This window comes from Dermacentor albipictus, chromosome 5, assembly GCF_038994185.2.
Source record: "Dermacentor albipictus isolate Rhodes 1998 colony chromosome 5, USDA_Dalb.pri_finalv2, whole genome shotgun sequence".
NCBI lineage: Eukaryota > Metazoa > Arthropoda > Arachnida > Ixodida > Ixodidae > Dermacentor > Dermacentor albipictus.
The window spans coordinates 159,744,404-159,764,311 of NC_091825.1; the positions used below are offsets into that span (position 1 = coordinate 159,744,404).

The window sequence follows — 19,908 nt, forward strand, 5'->3', positions numbered from 1 at the left end:
CGAAGTTGAAAGTCACCAGCTGTCTCTATTTTGACTTCTTGTGTCGTTTGTTTCGTTTCATGCTCTATAACAAGGTAGTTGGAGGCCAAGGAGAAAGTGCGGAAAGACCTGCGCAGTATAACTTGCTCATTTTGTGTTGTCATGCGGCTACAGTGAAAACAAAAATTAATCAGACATTGAAAGGATGTAGCAAAGCATGCTGAACCTTCGTGTACGAGATAAGCTGTAAATCGTTACTGAACTATAGCAATAACTCCTTAGGTATAGAGGAAACCCGTGATCTACCAGCACGTCTATGTGCGGGTGTAACTATTCTTGGTGAAGAAACTGTACTATCTTTATTTGTCTGCATCTACAACGTCTTAAGGTTATTCGGCATCGTAGCTTTCGCGTATCTGAAAATATTTAGGGTCGTGCCTTCACACACCCACTCATTCGATTGTATGTATTTAACGTGCCATTGGACTACTGCTACTTAACCCATTGAGGGTCGATGCCGTAAATATACGGCGCCGCGAACAGGTCCGAAAATGGTCGACGCCGTATATTTACGGCACCGTCTGTACGTTTAAAACGCGCGCTAATTTCCTAACTTTTTCTTCCCTGGCATGTGGTGCTACTATGTGGGAATACATGAATTTTTTTTCTCGCGTCTCTCTCTTTCAGTTTTCGTTCTATACTTTTTTTCTTGCTCCGGCGCGTCTGCTACCGCTCGCGCATTGGCGCGCTCGCGGGCGCGTGGCGGTTAGTTTCGGTTTTGTTCCGCACGCGGTTTCAGCTTCTTTTGCTCGCAAAACTGATGGTTATTTCGTTCTTGTCACTCAAAGGGTGACCGCCTGTTACCCGCTCGGTTGTTGCTCACAGGGGTCCGCATACGAAGGATGCCGCCGTGCATGCGTTTCCTTTTTTGGCCCTTTATTCCGAAGTTGCCTCCCACGTCTGCTCAGGGAAGCAGTACCCAGAGGAGATGCCATGTCTGCGCCAACACCACTCGGCAGCAAAAACATCGCGAGGACAGACTGATCCCTCAGGACCTAAATAAAGTCCTTCATACCATACAAGGTACATGCGCGCTGAGTGCAACAAACCGCTCTGCGTGGAGCCATGCTTCAAGAAATACCACACGCTGAAGAAGTATTAGTGCAAAAGGAACATTTGAGACTTGCAAAAAATTTTCGTGCGCGCATTCTTCTTGTGTATTTTTCTCGTGTGCACATTGTGTATAACAATGCGCCAATTTTTTGAAAATTTTATAACTTTATTTGCTATTTTTATTGTTTTTCTTGAATAAACAGTCCATATAAGCCAACGCCAAACATTTTTTTCTCACTTAACGGTCACCCTAGAAAAATTACAGTAATGTTTTTTTCGAAATAGCTCCCTCTGAAGAATTTAAATGTGCAATAAAAAAATCGACCCTGAGTGGTCGCATGTGGCGAAAAAAATCGACCCTCAAAGGGTTAATCGTAAAAAAATTTCGTTTCCTTCGTGTGTCAATAGTAGTTCTTATAAAATATGGAACAAATCAATTGTTTGCTGACCAGCGGCGTGCACAAAAGAAGCACGTGCGCTTTCAAAGATAAACTGTTAGGGGTAAGCAATGGAAGCGCTTAGAAGTCGGCAGCCGGTGTATATACATTGGCGTATAAACTTGTTCACCTTCTGTATTTTCATCACCCCTTGTTACGTGGAATAGTTCGTCAATCCAGCGGTTATGATAATCTTAAAAAGAAAATACTGAAACGCATGTACTGATTATAATTGAAGCACATGCCTTTCTTTGTAATTTGTGTTATTTGAATACTTACTATCATTGCCTTTTATGGAACTGAGCAATGTCTTTCCTTCTTGCTTCCCTCACCTTTCCATTTTTTCCGAGGAATACTCAGGATTTCTGGTGGGAGGTTATAATGGCTCAGTCGTGAGCTACAGCTTTTGCACCAAATGACGCAAGAATTTCTGCGCCAGGTGGCCAGAACTGCGGGAGCACACAGGCACCACCGTCCTTAGGGCATCGCATCTTAAATTGCTGCGATAATATCACGACATGAATTATTGTGTCGTGCTCCCCTTCTAGGAAGACTTATTTCTGCTCAGCCTCCAGTATTTCTCACACTGTGTGGCCTCGCTATAGGGCCTAACTGGGACCATCTGTTTCCAATTGCCGAGGGTAACACGCTCGTTACATCGCTACTCTCGAGATATGACAGCTCATTCTTTTTCTGTCTGCTTTCAAGATCAGCTGGCACATTGTTGACACGCCGACGCTTCTTTGCGCAGCTTTCAGTCGACGGTCTGCTATGGGCGCCAGCTCGTGTAGCAGTCCGTATACGCTCATACACCCTGCATATTTCATGTTTACGTCATTCTGGTAACTTTTCTTTTGTTTTGTGGAAGGCGATGGCTAATCTATACTTGGAAGCTAAAGAAAGCAACATTGGAGCAGTGAAAGTGTTTCTGGAGTAAGGGATCACCATCAAAACTCGTAGTACGTTAATTATTTGCATTTTAGTAACCAATTAAATTTCCTGTCATATAGCTGTATAATACGTGGAGAGAAATACTCACTATTTATATGTCGTCAGTCACTCCATGATGACAAATAAATAAAATCATTGTGCACTGAAAAGACACCGTAAAACAAAGGACTGAACAATAGCCAAAGCTCGGGGCGGATATAAATAAACCTTCGCGGTTATGGTACATTCGGAACATTTTCACCTTAATACTCCTTACCCCACATGTAATGGAAATGTATCCGCCTCGAAAAGGGACGGATCTATATAACATGCGTAGCTATAGCAGATAAAGTTTTGGACGCTCATAAAGATGTGTGACTGACTGATCTGAATTAATAGTTAGTCGACTTAGATCGGCAGTTAATTCATTCAGATGTCTATCCTCCGTTTCTACGTGCGAATATATTTGTTGCGGACAAAATTCCCCATGTAGGTGGCGTGGCTGCGTTTCGATTTGAACCGCCCGCACCAAAAAGGAACGAGTAAACATATAATCTTCCCGTAACCTCCCTCTATGTTGCTGTTACGCTTTTATAGAGACACTAACGTGTTCAGCTTGCGTGAGTAGCTGAAGCTATCTGTCCTGTGGGGCTCTGCTTGGATTCAAAATACCGGATATTGTCCAGACGGGTTTCGCCAATCAAGGCCTTAAGGGCTTCGCTGAAGTTTTTAAGGGCTTGCGAATTGTGCGACCGTCTTTGAATGTTGTAGCGCGTAGCATCGCGTTACTGTGTGAATTTTTCTAAGCTTTCTTTTCCTTTGCGCACTTATTCCCTTTACTCCTTTCCCCAGCACAAGGTAGCCAGCCGGTACTTACACTGGCTAACATCCCTGTCTTTCCTCCCCTTTTGTCTCTTTCTCTCTCTCTCTCTCTCTCTCTCTCTCTCTCTCTCTCTCTCTCTCTCTCTCTCTATGGTCAGTTGAGTATCGGTGGCTGGAGCGGGCTAAGTGGTTCTGGCACCTCGGTGGTTTTAAACGGAGAACGTGACGCGGCTCGCAATGCTGGGACATAGAAGTCGCTCTTCGTGAATCAGTCATGCTGACGTCGCATATGCGAGGTACCTTTGCCCACAACAGGCAGCACCACTCTGATTTTGTGTGTTCTCGTTCGCAAAAACTATTTTCGTTATGAGTGACAAATTCGTTCATGTGTTGCACGTCATAAACTGAATAGCTGGAGGCCCGAGAGAGCATTGTTGAGGGGTGCATTCAATTTGCTATATGGCTGGCGTTTATTGCAATTAAGTACCTGCTGTAAGCTAGGATATATGTGGCGTCTCCCACATAAAGCTGTAAGTTTTGTTTTAACTTACACAAGTCACCGGCATTTTCCGATTTCCGGTTCATACAAAGAACGCCTTTATATATCACTCGAAATTTCATTAGCTCACAACGCAGCTGCTCGAGAATGTCTATAACTGGGCTGCGGCAAAATGTTCCCCCTGAAGATCTCTGTGACTTGCAGAACGGTGTCTTGAAAAGTCTTTACTATGGGCAGGTTGTCAATGCAACGTTATCGCTGATATCACTGCAGTTTTTGACATGTGTAATATTTTCAGTGTTTGCTTTTCAATATGTGGAAAACATGAATTATTTGTTCGTTGGAAAAGCTTTTCTCGCATTTTCAGCAAGATTGAAAATTTTGGTAAGCGTTTTCCAATGCAACATCAATATAACTTGCTAATCAATGCTCATGCTAGTCATTCTGGAAGCGTCGGCAAAATCATAAGTGTCTTGACATGTGCAACAGATTTCAAATCTCTCTATCCTATAAGCTAATTTTATTTTGAGGTGTTATGCTGGCGTGTAAACTTGTAAATCCAGCGTATGAAAAGGCATTGAAGCTAACTGCCACCACCATATTTTGTCGCACATTGTAACCAGGTCTCTCTTTCCCTCTCTCTCTCTCTCTCTCTGAGCACTGTTCCTTTGTGTGTGTTCTCTAGTCGCATGGTGCAATTCTCGCTGTTATTTCTAGCGTCAACTGCCTGAGCAGCACAAATCAGAGAACGTAGCCATGATTGTGTTGCTCCGTATGTTTCCTGCTGCATACACCTTTCGACTCGAGAAGAATTATACGTGCGGCTTAAAACCTATTGCGATATGTGTAAAAGCGTACGTACACTACACATCAGACGTGCCACTCTTTCGTCGTGCTTAAAACACGAGTCTGGGTTGGAAGCCACAAGAATAGCCAAAAATAAATGAAAAAAACAATGGGTTTGGGAAGAAGGCACCAGAAGTGAGCGTGAAGTTGATGGCTGAACTCTGGAAAAAGCAATGGCGCGTAACGCCCTTGTTTAGTTTTTCGCACTTCAGCGCGGGAATGGCACGCATTCTTTTAAAATTATATTTTAGCGTTTTACGTGCAATAAGGATGATCTGATGTTGAGGTGCGCCGTAGTCTGGGACTTCGGCAGAATTTGGACCACCTCGTATTCTTTAACGTGCACCTAAATCTAAGTACACGGGTGTTTTCGCATTTCCTTCCAGTTGTTTTATATTACATATGGCCTGTGAGCAGGCGAATAAAGCGTAAGCAAGGATAAAAAGAAATCATGCAGGACTTAGTGAAAACATGCATCTGTGTTGAACTGCTGTGCTACCCCCGTGAGTTAACCTGACGTATGTGATGTAATGGTTTCCGCTGTAAGCAGACCGCTGGTGCAGTGCTCGCAGTATGCCACAGCTTTGGGCTGCGTTAGTGCACGTGTTCGGCTTTCTTTCTGCTCGAGCCGTGGTTTCATTTTTAATTTTCGCTTCAAGACCTTCGATGTGTAGAAATACCTCTGATTCCTGTATGTTTAATATCTCTATTCGCTGCAATACGCCAAGCCGAAGCTTCGCGTTTATTTTCAGTTTAATTTCCAAGCGCGCGTACTTTTATCTGCTTCAAAACGAATCCACCTATTCTTTATCAGCATCTTCTTGCTATTGATACATGAACTCCTTTATCTTTTACGGGTGAGCGCTTTTAATGTCTAAGAAATGCTATCGCTCAGCGCTGGACGTGTCTACACGTATCGGAAGTTTCTAGAATGTTATCGATGCTTCTATCCGCTGTCTGTTGTCGCCGAAACTTGTGTAATCTGACTGCATGTATGCGCGACGCGAATGGTGAAGAACTTTGTGGAAGGCACGCTGGTCCCATCGGTTACTCTGGAACATTCGACGACTGATCTATAAAAGCCGACGCGCTTGACATATATATATATATATATATATATATATATATATATATATATATCGTAAGTAGCCAACAAACACTAAAACCAAGGACAACATAGGGGAAATTACTTGTGCTTAATAAATGAAATTAAAAAATGATAAATTGATGGAAATTAAAGCGAATGAAAAAAACAACTTGCCGCAGGTAGGTAACGATTCCACAACCTTCGCATTACGCGTGCGATGCTCTACCAATTCAGCTACCGCGGCGGCGTTTTCCCATCCACTTTCTTCGACATGTATTTTTCCTAGTAGAAACCTGGGAGTGTTAGCCAGCGCCATCACTCACTCACTTGGCGACGGCTGTCTTTCTGCCGCAGGCGTCACGAGAACGTGATCTTTTATGGGTGAAGGCAACCGGTCTATAAATCCGCACATGCTACCTGAAGGCATCAATGTTGCCGGATTCGAGACCCTCGTTACGCAATAAACGAGAAGAAAGGCGGTTAACCGAGGGGCCCTATTTATATAGTCATATCATAAGAACATATAATATGACATGTTTAAGACTACAATACTACAATTTCAAACTTCACTTACCGCACCAAATTTTATTACATGGTGCCTTACGCAACAGACATGAAGCATTTACACTACATTTCTGAACAATTACACTTGAATTAAACAGACAGCAATTTCTTTTTTTCATTTCCATCTCGAAATTATTCGTCTTAGGAGGGTGAACTTGGCGAAAATTAAGAAGTTAGAAACATTATATTCTTGCATATGATGTCCATATCAACACCCTGCTATAGATAGGTGGAAGTTTTAAGTGAAAAACAGATATCAAAGAAGTAGATTCCTACCCATAAGCAATATTACCATTTATGCCCATATTGATGCATATTTCACCTCAATTTGAAACAATACTGTTCCGGCATGGACAATTAATAAGTAATGGCTGTGATGAAGGCGTAGGCGAGAGCCTGTTTTCTACAGCTTTTATGACGCACAGAGTTGGCGCTTATTTTTCCCCTCATGACGCATAGAAGGGGACACTACCACATTTTGGCTTCATGTAAGCACAGCTCGGTGAAAAGCCCTGTTTTCAGATTATAACAATGTTTTATTGTGAACACTTTACTGCTAAACAATGTTTGCGGTGAGCCGGCTTGAACAACTTTTCTTATTCGTCTTCACTTTTGTTTCGCTCCTTACCCAGATCTCCGAGGGCTGCTTCGTAGCATCTTCGTAACACATAAGCGCATGGTAAGTAATAGACTTCTTATTTTGTTTACAACACATAATGGGCAATGAATCTGAACTGAAAGTTTAACCCCGATTTGTCACTTCGAACAACTGCATTTCCACTATTCGTGTATATTACAAATAAGAAACCACCAAATTGCATTCTACAAATTTTCGGTTGGTCTTGTACAACGCAAACATTACCTTCTTATGGAATGCACTCCAAGGAGACATTGACTTGAATCTCAAGGGTGGATTGTCATCGCTGTTTTTACGCGGATACTTGCCAGCAAGTTTACTACAGCTCTAACTTGCGCTACTGCCTCTCAAGATATCAACCTGCACGCAAACTGCGTGGCTTCTTCACACGGCTCCCATTATGGTGGAGCTTTGTGCAAAGTGGTACCTTGTTTTCATCTGGATGAAGCAACGTATGCGCAGAAGGCTAGCATCATACAAAAGTCGACTGCTAGGCCTAACGATAGGCGTTGTTCCATGCTGCACATTTTGCGCACTACCACTTTCTTTTTTTGCGTGTTCCCCCCGTTTCTCACAGCTATTTTTGGGATTCATCCACGACGGTAATTTTTTTCCCGCTGGCGCAGCCTCAGAATTAGCGTCATACGCACCCCGCCTTTAATCAATCACTGCCAGAGCGAGATGGAAACTTCGTCAGCAGACAAGCCGACGGGCGAAGCCACCCGGTGCTACGAGGTGCGAAGTAACAGCTCTGTGCCGCCCTGTTTGCTCACACGCCGCGCTGTTCTCCACCTCTTGTTCAGCCGGTGAGTTCGGTGCGTGCTTTCCGGAGGAGAGAATCACTTACCAGAATGGCGCGAGAGAGCCTCTTTGCACGTTGAAATGCTGCTTACACTGCACTTTGCTAAGTGCTGTTCTATAATAATGCGAGACCGATCACTGAATGAGTTTTACATTTGTGAATCTACCAGAAAAATTCCAGATCTGTGCTACTTTAGCCCGCTACACGTCAGCGGCAGCCAACAGCTATGCCCTGGGACACATTGATACGATTGTGGTTGAAGTTTACACGAGTGTGATGATTTATTAATGGATGTAACTTGATTAAATATTCAATGGGCTTCTTGTGAAACTTTTCTTCACTGCAATTACTTCAATTTTTGATGAATTCACTGACTAAAGCTAAGGAAATTACTCCGGCCTTTTTACCAGTGATGACAGCTGCTTGTTCATCGGCTTCCTAGTGTACACTGGCGTCAACCACGATGGGCAGCCCGTAATCCACTGTTTCCTTTGGCACTGACGCTATGTCGACGTTGTTGCACCGCAGTAACGATTGCGACGTTTTGACTTCCGCATACTCACAGGTTTCCGCAGCATATGAAAAGCAGGCATGGGCAAACGCGCATGTGTGAAAACGCCGATTCAATTACTTTTGTCACTTTTCGGTCAAATAACGACATCTCCTAAATACGTTTTTCTAAATTACTTGACATTATAAAAGTTAGCCTTTGTAGGCGTCACCGGCTGCTCATCGTCGTTGCATGGCAAACGAAATGAAACTTCACAAAAGGTCCATAACCGCTCAATACAGCAAAAAGAGCATGTAAATTATCTGACGTTCTGCACACTAGTCCGGGAAGCCAGAGAAGGTGGTACAATAACACGTGCCAGCCTGCAAAAATATGTATAAACATGCAGAGTTCCATAAATAATGATATTTGACACTGTGCGAAAACACAGACATAATTTCAGTCTTATAGCTCCCAGATTCTTGCGACCAGGCTGGATTCTTCTCTTGATGAGGATAACTTTGGCGATATAGCCCTCAGGAAGTGTGGATGAAGTGTTCGCATTGCAACCTGTCCTGTGCAGTGTTGGTGCTTTACTTTCGGTCGTCGTCATGGCTCTTCGGGACGCTATATGTATGTACAGCGGGAGCACAGATATTTCTTTTCATTAATAAAGATCCTAAAAAATTACATTTTGTCCTTATTACGAAGCGGAGACGCTATAACTGGGGCAGTGTTATACGCAACAAGTCTTGAACTGTTTCCTCAGGTATCGACACGAGTAAACAGTGAAAGTATTACGCTAACAATTTGCTTTGGCGAAGGAGAAAACATTCTCCAATGTCTACTCTAGCCCAGGCCGTGCTTCCTGAAAGCCGACAAAAGCCAGTGTGGTCGCCGGCGTGGATGGTATAACATTTCAAAGGAAGGCAGGCAACGCAGCCTGCATTTGAGAACCGAAATGGCTTGGAAACGTAACTGTCAGTGATTATAAAGCTTGTTCCATTGTGTTCTATTCCATACCTCACTCAAATAGACAACTTCTCTGCGCAGTTTGTTTTCGCTTGTAATCTGTTTATTCTCAGGTCACGTTTTACCGGCTCCACTTTAGATATCAGTGAGATCGACTTCAAAGCGACAATTTTATTAGTCTTACGTGTGGTCCTTTCGTCTAAAATTTAAAACAAGAACGCGGGGTCTGTACAAAGCTAGAATACGGTGAAGAAAGCTGAAGCGCTTGCAAAGTCGGGTAGTTTTCGGACAGTAGCAGAACAGACCCATAGGACTTCTGAAGGGTGTAAGAAACTAAGGTATCAGAGTCAGCCAAGATGTATGAGTATACAGCTTAGCTGGCTCTGATATCTTAGTCGCTCGCATTAGCGCATATCTGCGAAGCATTTCGTTATTCATTTAATTTAGCAGTAGTAGTCGTGCAGCTTTAGCGGTGAATCAGGATGTAAACAACGAATATAGAATTTTTCATCTCAATTTAAGGTGGAAAGCAAATATTCCACAACTTGATTTCATGGCCGATTCTCTACGAAACGACCCATACATTTAACAGTGCTAACCTGACCTTGGTGGAGCTTCTGCTGCTTACTTTGCATGTAACACATGTCACAAGAAAAGCAAGTATCATGACGATGAACGAAATCTCAGGGGATCTTTTTTTTTTTGAGCCCCGTATTCTAAAAATTTCTGTGGCATGTCAAGTTCATCGTGCCCGCTTCATGTGGCCGCTCAAACAGTTTGCCGTCATGTGTTGGCAAAGAACAACGTGCTCCCGGTTTCTGGGTATCCTACAACCCCGATAAGTACGCCCAGTGTAATACGTGGTGACCTTTGGAAGGGCCTTCGTGGGTGACACCTATGTCGGACTGTTTCTGATAGCTATGTTCGGTTGCGTTCACTTCATCTAGCAAAGCCCATTTAAACCGAGCGCCGGCGGTCAGTAGGCCACGTAAAATAATCCATTCGGTCGAATTTTACACGGCTGCTTTGTGTAGTACAACGCAGTAGGTACGAAGTCGTTTAGGCGTTCCACCACACATGAAATATCTGGCCGTTTGTAGACGTCGCCAGAAATATAGCGGTTGATATAGATAGCCAACAGAGCATCACACGCGTAATGCGAAGACGTGGGATCGTTCCCCACTTGCGGCAAGTTGTTTTTTCATCCACTTTCAGTTCCAGCTTCAGTTTACTGATGCGATTGAAATTTTGTAGAGAAAAAGTAACTCTAGGTGGTCTCATAGTCAAAGAGTAGGGAGGGACCTCCCATAATAAATACATAAAAAAGCACACCTGATGCGGTTAACAGCAATAGCAATCCTATGAAACAAAAAGCATTGACAAAAAATGTCAAGTCATGGCAATAACAATAAAGTATAAACACAAAAGGCAGATCCTGGGAGTATTATTCCACATTCAGGAGCATAAAATAAACAAAACAATCACTTTCCCAACAAGAGGTGACGAAGTTACCTGGTAAATACATGAATGGAAGAAGATGATTTGATGGAGGGCTGTAGTGAATTCCATATTGATGTTTCCAAAAAGTTCGCAGTAAGTTTGCTGTAGTTAGTCCTTGGTTTCGGTAGCAGGCAGTTATTATGGTGTGAAAATCGAGTGCCAGTGAAATGTGGGGTTTCATCTTTTGTTATCAAGAAAATTGGTAATTTTACTCGACAAAATGTAGACGTCAGGACACCAAGAGAGCATTTATTTAAATCCGCTACTGACAATATATCTTATGTGCGAGGTAATGGCAAGGCACTAGATGAAAAATGGCTGTAAGTGATTAGTCTGAAAGCTTGGTTTTGTGTGTGCTGCAGGGGCGTCAGGTAGTTACGTAGTTTAATAACGAATTTTCGCTACCCTTTTCGAAAAGAGGAATAGCTTTAGCGATCTTTAAGCAGCTTGGAAAGACGCCAGTTAGATTTATTATGAGCGAGAGTATGTAACTGATAAGATGAGCTATAAGCTTTACATAAGAGGAGTTAAAGTTATCTAAACCAGCTCCCGTGTTTTTTAAATCTCAGAATGGTCATGCGCCCTTCTTCTGGGTAAACTGGACAGAGAAAAAAACTGTGTGGCAGACGATGATAAGACTTGTCGATGTGAGCTGAGAGACGTCACCCGCGTAATGGCTGAAGGATTAGTAAGGGTTTGTTCACCAACTTCAATAGCAGTTATGGCGGAGTTTGGCGATATTCTATTTACAAACTCACTCATTATTTTTCACTGTTCTTCAGAATCGTTGCCAGCACGGTCAATTTCCTTTTCTTAATACTCTTTTCTAGCGTTTTTAAGAAGCCTACTCAACATACTCGAGTAGCACTTGTCAAGAGTCAGCAGGGTCAAATTAAATGGCTTCTTTTTTTGTTTTGTTTTTATAAAGATTATCTTTTCTGCACGCGTATTTGAGAAGATTGTCAGTCATCCACGGACAATGAGGTAAAGCGAACCTTTTCTTACTCGTGGTTATTGTGGTTGATTGGGAAGTAGCGTTTCAAATTAGATTACAAAACAATTCGAAGGCGATTTCTGGATTATTTTGCGACTTAAGCGGGTTCCAATTAACATCGGCGATTTTGCTAACAAATGAAGTTTCGTCGATATCTTTATTCTTTTAACATGCATACCCTGAATATTTATATTGCAATTTATACGCACGAATATTGTATAATGATCACTTAGTGAAACTTCAATGACGCCAGATCCAGGAGTAGTCATGAGGTTCGACAATGCGTGGTCAATTAGTGTATCCTGAGCATTAATATTCCGCCGAGTTGGCAGAGTTACATGGGATTCGAGGCCATGTCCATTCAATGTATCTGTATGAGCAGTGTATGATGAGATGTGTACTACTAAAAAGTTAATATTCATGTCACCCATAATAATGATGTTTTTTTTACGTTCTAGCGATAGCATGTGCAAAACATGGTTTAGCTCTAAACAAAAATAATTAATGGATGACGAAGGCGATCGATAAATAGAACCAACCACTAAATTTCTCGCGTCAATATTGAGAAATAATGCATTCAGCTCAATCTACACTGATTCGCAATTTACTTGATTAATTGTTAAGTCCCGACGTATGGAATATTCTAAGTCTGATGAAATGAAAACAGCTATGCCGCCATGACTACTGTCACTCCGGTGACAGCAGTCTTGCCATTAATTTATCATTTCTAGAATTCAATGAGTAAGTACAAGTAATTTACCCTATGTTTTCTTTGATGTCTTTGCTTGTTGGCTTCTCCTGATAACATTGATTGAAGTCACTTCCGATCTTATATCTTCTCGATGCGCCCTGGTGCGCCGATGGAGGAATGGTAAACGTAGCATATGCGCGCTCAAATCACACAACTGAATTACCTTCCACCAGGGAAGTTATTTTCTCACTGCCGGTGCATGAACCCAAACGTTATAAACATGCAGCCCATGGTCGGTTGCTCGCTAATTTCGTCCTAAATGTCTGTGAGCCGTGTAGCTATTATAGTTCGCCTCAGAATAATTGAATCGGCACGGTTTAAAGCTTCATTTTACAGCTTTTCTTAGCACTAGGAAGAAATGTTCGAGTTTATTTCGACATCATGCAACTCAGTGCATTAAAGCTTCCAAATATTAACAGCTATTGTAAAATATTTACCGCAGCCAGTGTTGTACGAAGGTCTTTTTTCTTTAAGTAGTGTGCATATCATGTTTGAACTGGTACCTACCTAAATTGGTGCACAAAAGGGCAAGCTTCTAGGAACCTGTTATGAAAGCTGCTGGGTAGACGAAAGGTTAAGATGTTTTTTGTAAACGTTGATTTAATAGAATTATTAGGCGGCTCAGTAGACATTGTTGCCGGGTCAAAAATACTGGAAGATGTATTCTGTTTTCTCATTAGTTTAATCCCCATTCGTTTACTTAGCACAAATGTCACAATATTGGAGGCAGTCTAGTACACCTGGTGTTCTCCGACCAAAAAGAAAAAGAAGAAAAAAGAGCAACGAGATGCAAAATAAAACTCGAACAGAGATTGTGCATGCAGTGCTATGGTGTTTCAACAAGCTAGTTTCATCTTGGCCACAATACAAAAGTTGCTCAACCTCCGGTGTCTCCTTCGGGGCGTCAAAGTGTGTCACCTACGTCTCATAGGGACGTTATGAAAGGCTCGACCTCAAAGGTGCCTTTGATAACGTCACGCATGAAAGTGTCCTCCGCAACCTACGCAACACGGGTTGTGGAGAGAAAACGTACAACTACATCCGAGACTTTCTTGGCAACCGAACGGCAAGGATTAGAATAGGAGAGGACACATCCCAACCGATCCCTCTGGGGGACAGAGGAACGCCGCAAGGTTTGGTGCTCTCCCCCCTCCTGTTCAACATGGCTTTTCTGCCATTGCCCAAGCTTCTCGAATCAATAAATGGCCTGGGCCATGTATTATATGCCGACAACATTACCCTCTGGACTGCGCGGGATGGCTGGATGGAAGACACGCTCCAAAAAGCGGCTGACACAGTCAACTGCTATGCGAAGACCTGGGGCCTTTGCTGTTCGCCTCAAGAGTCGGAGCTGGCCATTGCCAGACCACGTGCATCAGTGAAACAAGCAGAAAACAAAGAAATCACTCTGGAAAGGATACGTATCCTCCCGGTAGCTCAACTCAGTATCCTGGGCCTTCTGATCCAAGCAGACAGCAAGGCAACGACCATGATAAGAAAAATTAGGCTCACGTCAGACCAGGTCATTAACATGATCAAACAAGTGGCCATCAGGTGGAGGGGTCTGAAGGAATTGGACACCTTGCGCCTCGTTCAGGCCTTTATCTCATGAATCGTCTACGCAGCGCCGTACATGCAACTCCTCAAGAAAGACGTAATACAACTTGACACAATAATCAAGAAAGACACGAAACAGGCTCTGAGTATTGCCACGAACTCATCCACGACAAGATTACTTCAAATGGCAGTCTACAACACGGTATCCGAGCTCGTAGAAGCCCACCTATCCAATAAGAGTCTGCTTTAGCCAGATCAGGGTGGGCAGAAGCGTCCTCCGCAAGATGCAATGGAAACAATCACACTACACCCGCCACGGCCAATTACCCTAAAAGTGGACTGAGAACCTGGAATGCTAACCACTACCGCGCAACATGAACCCCACAAGGCACGCCGGATGGCTCGACGCCCGGGTAAGAGCAATCTCCAGGACCCTGGAGGAAGACGACACTGTCCTATACACAGACGCCTCTCTACCCAAACGCTCCACGAGGTCAACGGTCGCGGTCACCGGGCTGGACAAGCTGGTCACCTGTGCATCAGTCAACACTCTGTCTTCGCAGGAAGCAGAAAGAAAGAGGCGATAGCCCTCGCACTCCTACAGCCTAACGTCAGCAAAATCGTCTCGGCCTCGCAAGCTGCGTACAAGAACTACAGATCTGGCTGGGTGTGCCTTGCGGCACTAAAGATCCTCGGGAAAGCTACGCCTCCTAAACAAACAATCGAACTAGTTTGGGTCGCGGCCCACTCCTTAGTTGAGGGCAACAAATATGCTCATCAACAGGCCCGAGCGCTCAACTCCAGGGCCACCGAGAAGGAGACAAGGGGATGGGATGGCAGCCAATCACCGATTACACAGATATAGTCAAGCATTACAGGGACGGTAGGAACTAATTCCCACGCCCACACCATTCCTTGACGAGAGCCGAACAAACGATATACAGGCAAATCCAGGCAGGATCCTTTCCCCAGCCCTGCCTCCAGAACAGAATATAGCCAGGAAGATACGAGAACACACGTCCTCACTATGATGCACTAGGCACCCTCCGGCATATCATAGGAGAGTGCAATTTCTGCAAAGACCACCCCCACCTATACCCATAACTAACTCCCCTGCTATCCTCACCCTTTGCGAGTGATGGGAGATCTTGATATCCAGCCGCGCCCTGGAAGACCAGCTCCGACTGATCCACAAAGACTGGGTGGCGCTGGAAGCATATGGAACCCGTGTAGAGGGAGCCACCCCATCAGGTGCTTAACGCGCTCCATTTTATTATGGAAGAATAAAGTTGTTTCTCTCTCTCTGTCTCTCTGACAGTGCACAGGCATGGCGTACGAAAAAAAATTGTGGCAGAACCCATCTCACTATGACTCTCAACAGTAATGCGTTTAGCATTGAATCAATATAGCGGCATAATGTATTGCCTCTGTCAAAACTAGTTATGCATGAAGCGTCTAATGCACCAGGATTCATCTTTCGCGCTTCCCTAAAAACACATCACGCCATCTAGCGCCACCGCAGCGAAGCATGCGCGTGGCCTCCGAAAGACATGGCGCGCCGGTGCGTGCGAACGCTGAGAAACGCCCAATGGGGCCGCCGGGCTCCTCTCTCGCTTTTCTTTTTTTCTGGCCAAGCTGCACCATCTAATCGTGCTGTCCAAAAGTTCGCGTGTTGACTACGAGACGAGAAGTGTGGCGCGCCGCTGCCTGCGAATGCTGAAAATTATTGCGTCACTTGCCGCACGCTGAGTGTCACATAATCAATCAGTAACCTAAGTTGGTCACATGTTCATAGGAGAATTCATTCTTTGAATTCATTCATTGAATTTATGGCGCAGCTCACTAAACCGTTGGCCTGAAAGACTTTCATTGAAAAGCAGTACATACCCGATGCATTTGTAGCGCTGCCTGCGTACACGTCGGGTTGCTGTCCATGAAGAATCCTTGTGACGTGAGCTCGATTTCGCTCAGCATCGGATAACTTTAGGGGATGTTTTTCGTCATTCTGGAGCGGCACATTTCCCAGTGCACATGAGTAGTTACTCAAGTTGGCGTCGAATACGTTCCTTGAAGAGTGGCACACAACTCGGGCACATACCCCCTGATCCAAGTCGACCTCGAAGAGTTTCTTCGAATAGCAGTGCCTACCCAGTCTCGCTTCTACAGTGACCCATGTCGACATGCAAGAGGTTTCTTGAAGAGCGGCACTTATGTAAACATTGCCGCATAGTCAGTGACCCAAGTTGGTCTGTTGGTTGGTTTTGAACTTTGTTACCTCAGCACAACAGCCTTACGCGCCACCCATTTGAGTCTCCAGTCACCCAGGTATGCGGGAAAATGGTTTGACAAAAACATACATAGATAGATAAATACGCACTGCATAGATATATAGATAGCCCTCGGAAAGTTCGGGAAGTGCCCAAGTATACCAACGCACTAAAACATGACAAGGCGCTAGATAGCACTCGGAGTAGTCTGTTAGCCTTTTGAGCGACACTGCGTGTATGCTTCGTTCGATAGTGTCTGTACACATTCGCGTACTCGTTTTGTTGTTGAACGCCGTGCTATAATAGACGTGGCTCCATATGTAGATTTAGATCAGGTAAGCCACCGTGCAAGGTTTCACTACAAGAGAGGCAATGCGTTCGATACCTGACCTTTCTTCAACCAAACCTACGGCAAAGACATGCTGACTGGTTCAATATGGCCTTGGATTGGCAAAAAATAGCATAAGCCTTCTAATGTACTGTATATCGCGTGGAGAAGCACACTTTTCGCGTCTTTCGGTTTTTGTTTTCTCTAGCAGCGGTCGAATCGGAGTCCTCAAAGGAATCTCTCGTGGTTTGTTTTCACCTTCATCCGACAATGGATATTTACATGCGCATGGAATAACCTTAAGCCAATGGCGTAGCGAGAAAGTTCGTTCATTGGAAGGGGGGGGGGGGGGAAGGCGCTTACGTTGCAGCTCGGCCTCCTCGTTATGGAATTTGTGGAGAAATCAGAGACATGAATAACTGCACTGCCATAGCCTAATAGGCTGCAAACGAATTTGAACGCTACGCACTGTGAAGATAAGTAAAATGTGTATTTTCTAATGAAAGAATATACTCGTCTGTCCCAAGAATTGTACCCTAAATAACTGATACCAATGTTTCAATGTTTTTTTGTCTATGTAAATTGTAAAGAAAATCTCACACCAACTTTATCTGTTCGAAACTAGCAAAGCAGTGTTGGCCGCTTATATGAAAAATATAAAGGCCATGAAATAAACAAGTTGAGGACACATATTTTTAATGAACATCTGTCATTCAAGAACCTTCTGTACATTTTTGTGCAAATGCAATGGCCCACTGACTAACGAGTCGCGTGATTCCCGTCTCATAGAACTTCTTGGATTGCTGCTTCAAAAAGGCGGTAACTGACTCTTTCACGTCATCGTCCGACACAAATCTGGTTCCCTTGAGCTGTTTTTTTTCAGTTTCCCCAGTTTTTTATGGCGGCTGACGCTCAATAAGTCCCCCCCCCCCCCTGGTTACGCCTTTACCTTCAGCAGCTGGAACATCACAACTGCAAGATTCACAAATGGAAATGTGTTTCTTTGCAGGACATCGTGCTACTGACGCCCATGGGCACGCCTTTTAGATTCCGTGCAACGATGGAGCATAGTTTAGCAAAATAGAATCTTTTCTCATTCACACAGTTCAAGTTACTCCAATAAATTGTTCCCAGCGCATAGTGCTCGTATTTAACAAAGTGGAGTGAAGTAGAAACGGCCAACACATGTTGCAAGCTTTCTATGATGTGAAACTTTCCATAGTCTCACCCGAACAATAAAAGTGAAACTTCAGGTACAACATGAGTATAGATGGTAAAATTTAAAGTAAGACCGGAAGCTTTTTCATCATTGCTGTAGAGACATTGAAAGCTCTGGTATAGTGGGAAGAACCTTACAGAGGACTGCCATGACAGTCCGGAAGGAAATGACGAGCTTTTCGTCGGCCTCTGTGACTGATAGTTCCATCATTTACTTCCCGGTTTCACCGCGTCATCTCACTTCCTTTCAATGCTTTTCTTTTTCGACCTAAGCTTCATTTGTTTTTATCGTAAGTTCAGTTTCTTTCGTACTTTGACAGAATTCATACTTCCGTCTCAAAATTAGGCAAGCTGGCAAGCATAGAAGCGGAAGTTAATTGTATTTAGCGAGAACACTGCAGCCTCTTCGTATAAACTCGATCTCCTATGTGAAAGCGATGCTTCAAAACATTTGAGCTTGCGCATGATTCATTCCCAGCAATGTTATTTTTTGCTGTAAGTAATTTACACTACAACTTTGTTGTTGTTCCAAAAAGATGTGTTATCAGCTCGCAGGCTTTTGACTGCAGTATGTTTTTTGCTAAGTTCCTTACAAAAGATAAGATTATATTATACTATTTATTTGGTAAAATATTCCGCAACCTTATGAGTTATTTATTATTTCACCAGTAAGATACATACCACACATACAACTCATTACCCCGTTACAATCCCATTCAAGCGTCACACTTTTATTGGCAATATTATACCTGCCCAAGCCCTCTGTCTTTATTGTGAGCTCTTCTCCCAATATCTGTGAATTTGAGCGTCTGTCAGGTGCGAGTTGTTGCACCTATGTCCTTCTCAGTCAATACACAGATCCATCTCATTAGACTCCTTGAGAGTCCCTTGCCTAAATATGCCGAATATTAGTTTTCTACAATGTAATAGCTTTGTTTCAAGAAATTCTTTTTTTTTACGGAAAACTGCGCAATGCCTTCGTTCGGCATCACACGAAAGCTTGCCCAATTTTTTTTTATTTAGAGGAAAGCGAGGTAAGTCGTTCTGTTTCTTTGTACTACCAGCACTTCATATAAGAATAAACTTATCATCATCATCATTTTCATCATCGTCAGCACCATCAACCTATTTTTATGACCACTGCGAGACGAACGTCTCTCCGAGCAATCTCCAGTTACTCTTGTCTTTTCCTAACTTAGTCCAACTTGCGCCTGCAAATGTGATAATTTCAGCACCCCACCTAACTTTCTGCAGTCCTCGACTGCGCTTTACTTCCCTTGGCACCCTCTGCGTAACTCTAATGGTCCACTGGCTATCTGCCCTACACATTACATGGCCTGCCAGCTCCATATTTTCTCTTAATTCCAACTAGAATATCGGCGGTCTCCGTTTCCTCTCTGATCCAGACTGCTGTCTTCCTGTCGCCTTAACGTTACGCCTAACATTCTTCGTTCCATCGCTCTTTGCGCGGTCCTTAACTTCTTCTTGAACTTCTTTGTTAACCTCCAAGTTTCTGCCTCATATTGAAACACCAGTAGCATGCAATGACTGTACACTTTTCTTTTCAACGACAGCGGTAAGCTACCGGTAATTACTTGGAAATGCCTGCCACATGCACTCCAATCCACTTTTATTCTTCTGTAAATTTCCTTCTCATGACAAGGGTCCCTGTGAGTAATTGACCCAGATAAATGTACTCCCTGTACTCCTTTACATACTGTAGAGGTTTACTGGCAATGCTGAATTTTCGATGCCTTGCCATGGTATTGAACGTTCTATTTGTATTCTGCATATTAATCTGCTACCCCGGTCACTTACACTTTCTCTATGAAGGTCCTCTATCATATGTTGTAATTCGTCCCCAGATTTGCCGAACAGGACAATGTCATCTGCAAACCGAACGTTGCTGAGATATTCGCCGTTGATACTCACTCCTAAGCCTTCCTAATTTAATAGCTTGAATGCTATGAAGTGAATAGCATTAGACAGATTGTCTCCTTGCCTTACCCCTTTCTCGATATAATTTTCTACTTTTGTTGTGGAGAAGTGTGGTAGCTGTGAATTTTTTATAGATATTTCCCAAGATATTTACGCATGAATCCTGTGCTCTTTATT

At 43.5% G+C, this 19,908-nt stretch overlaps 1 protein-coding gene across 2 annotated transcripts in view; it reads left to right on the forward strand.

The window, feature by feature from the left end:
- The window catches only part of LOC135916337 (uncharacterized), a 415,240-nt gene that overhangs the window by 135,747 nt on the left and 259,585 nt on the right, over positions 1–19,908 (forward strand). For both annotated transcript variants that reach the window (XM_065449670.1, XM_065449671.2), the window contains one exon: positions 6,910–6,956. The gene's annotated coding sequence lies outside the window, so the exon portion shown is untranslated. The remainder of the gene's footprint in view (positions 1–6,909; positions 6,957–19,908) is intronic.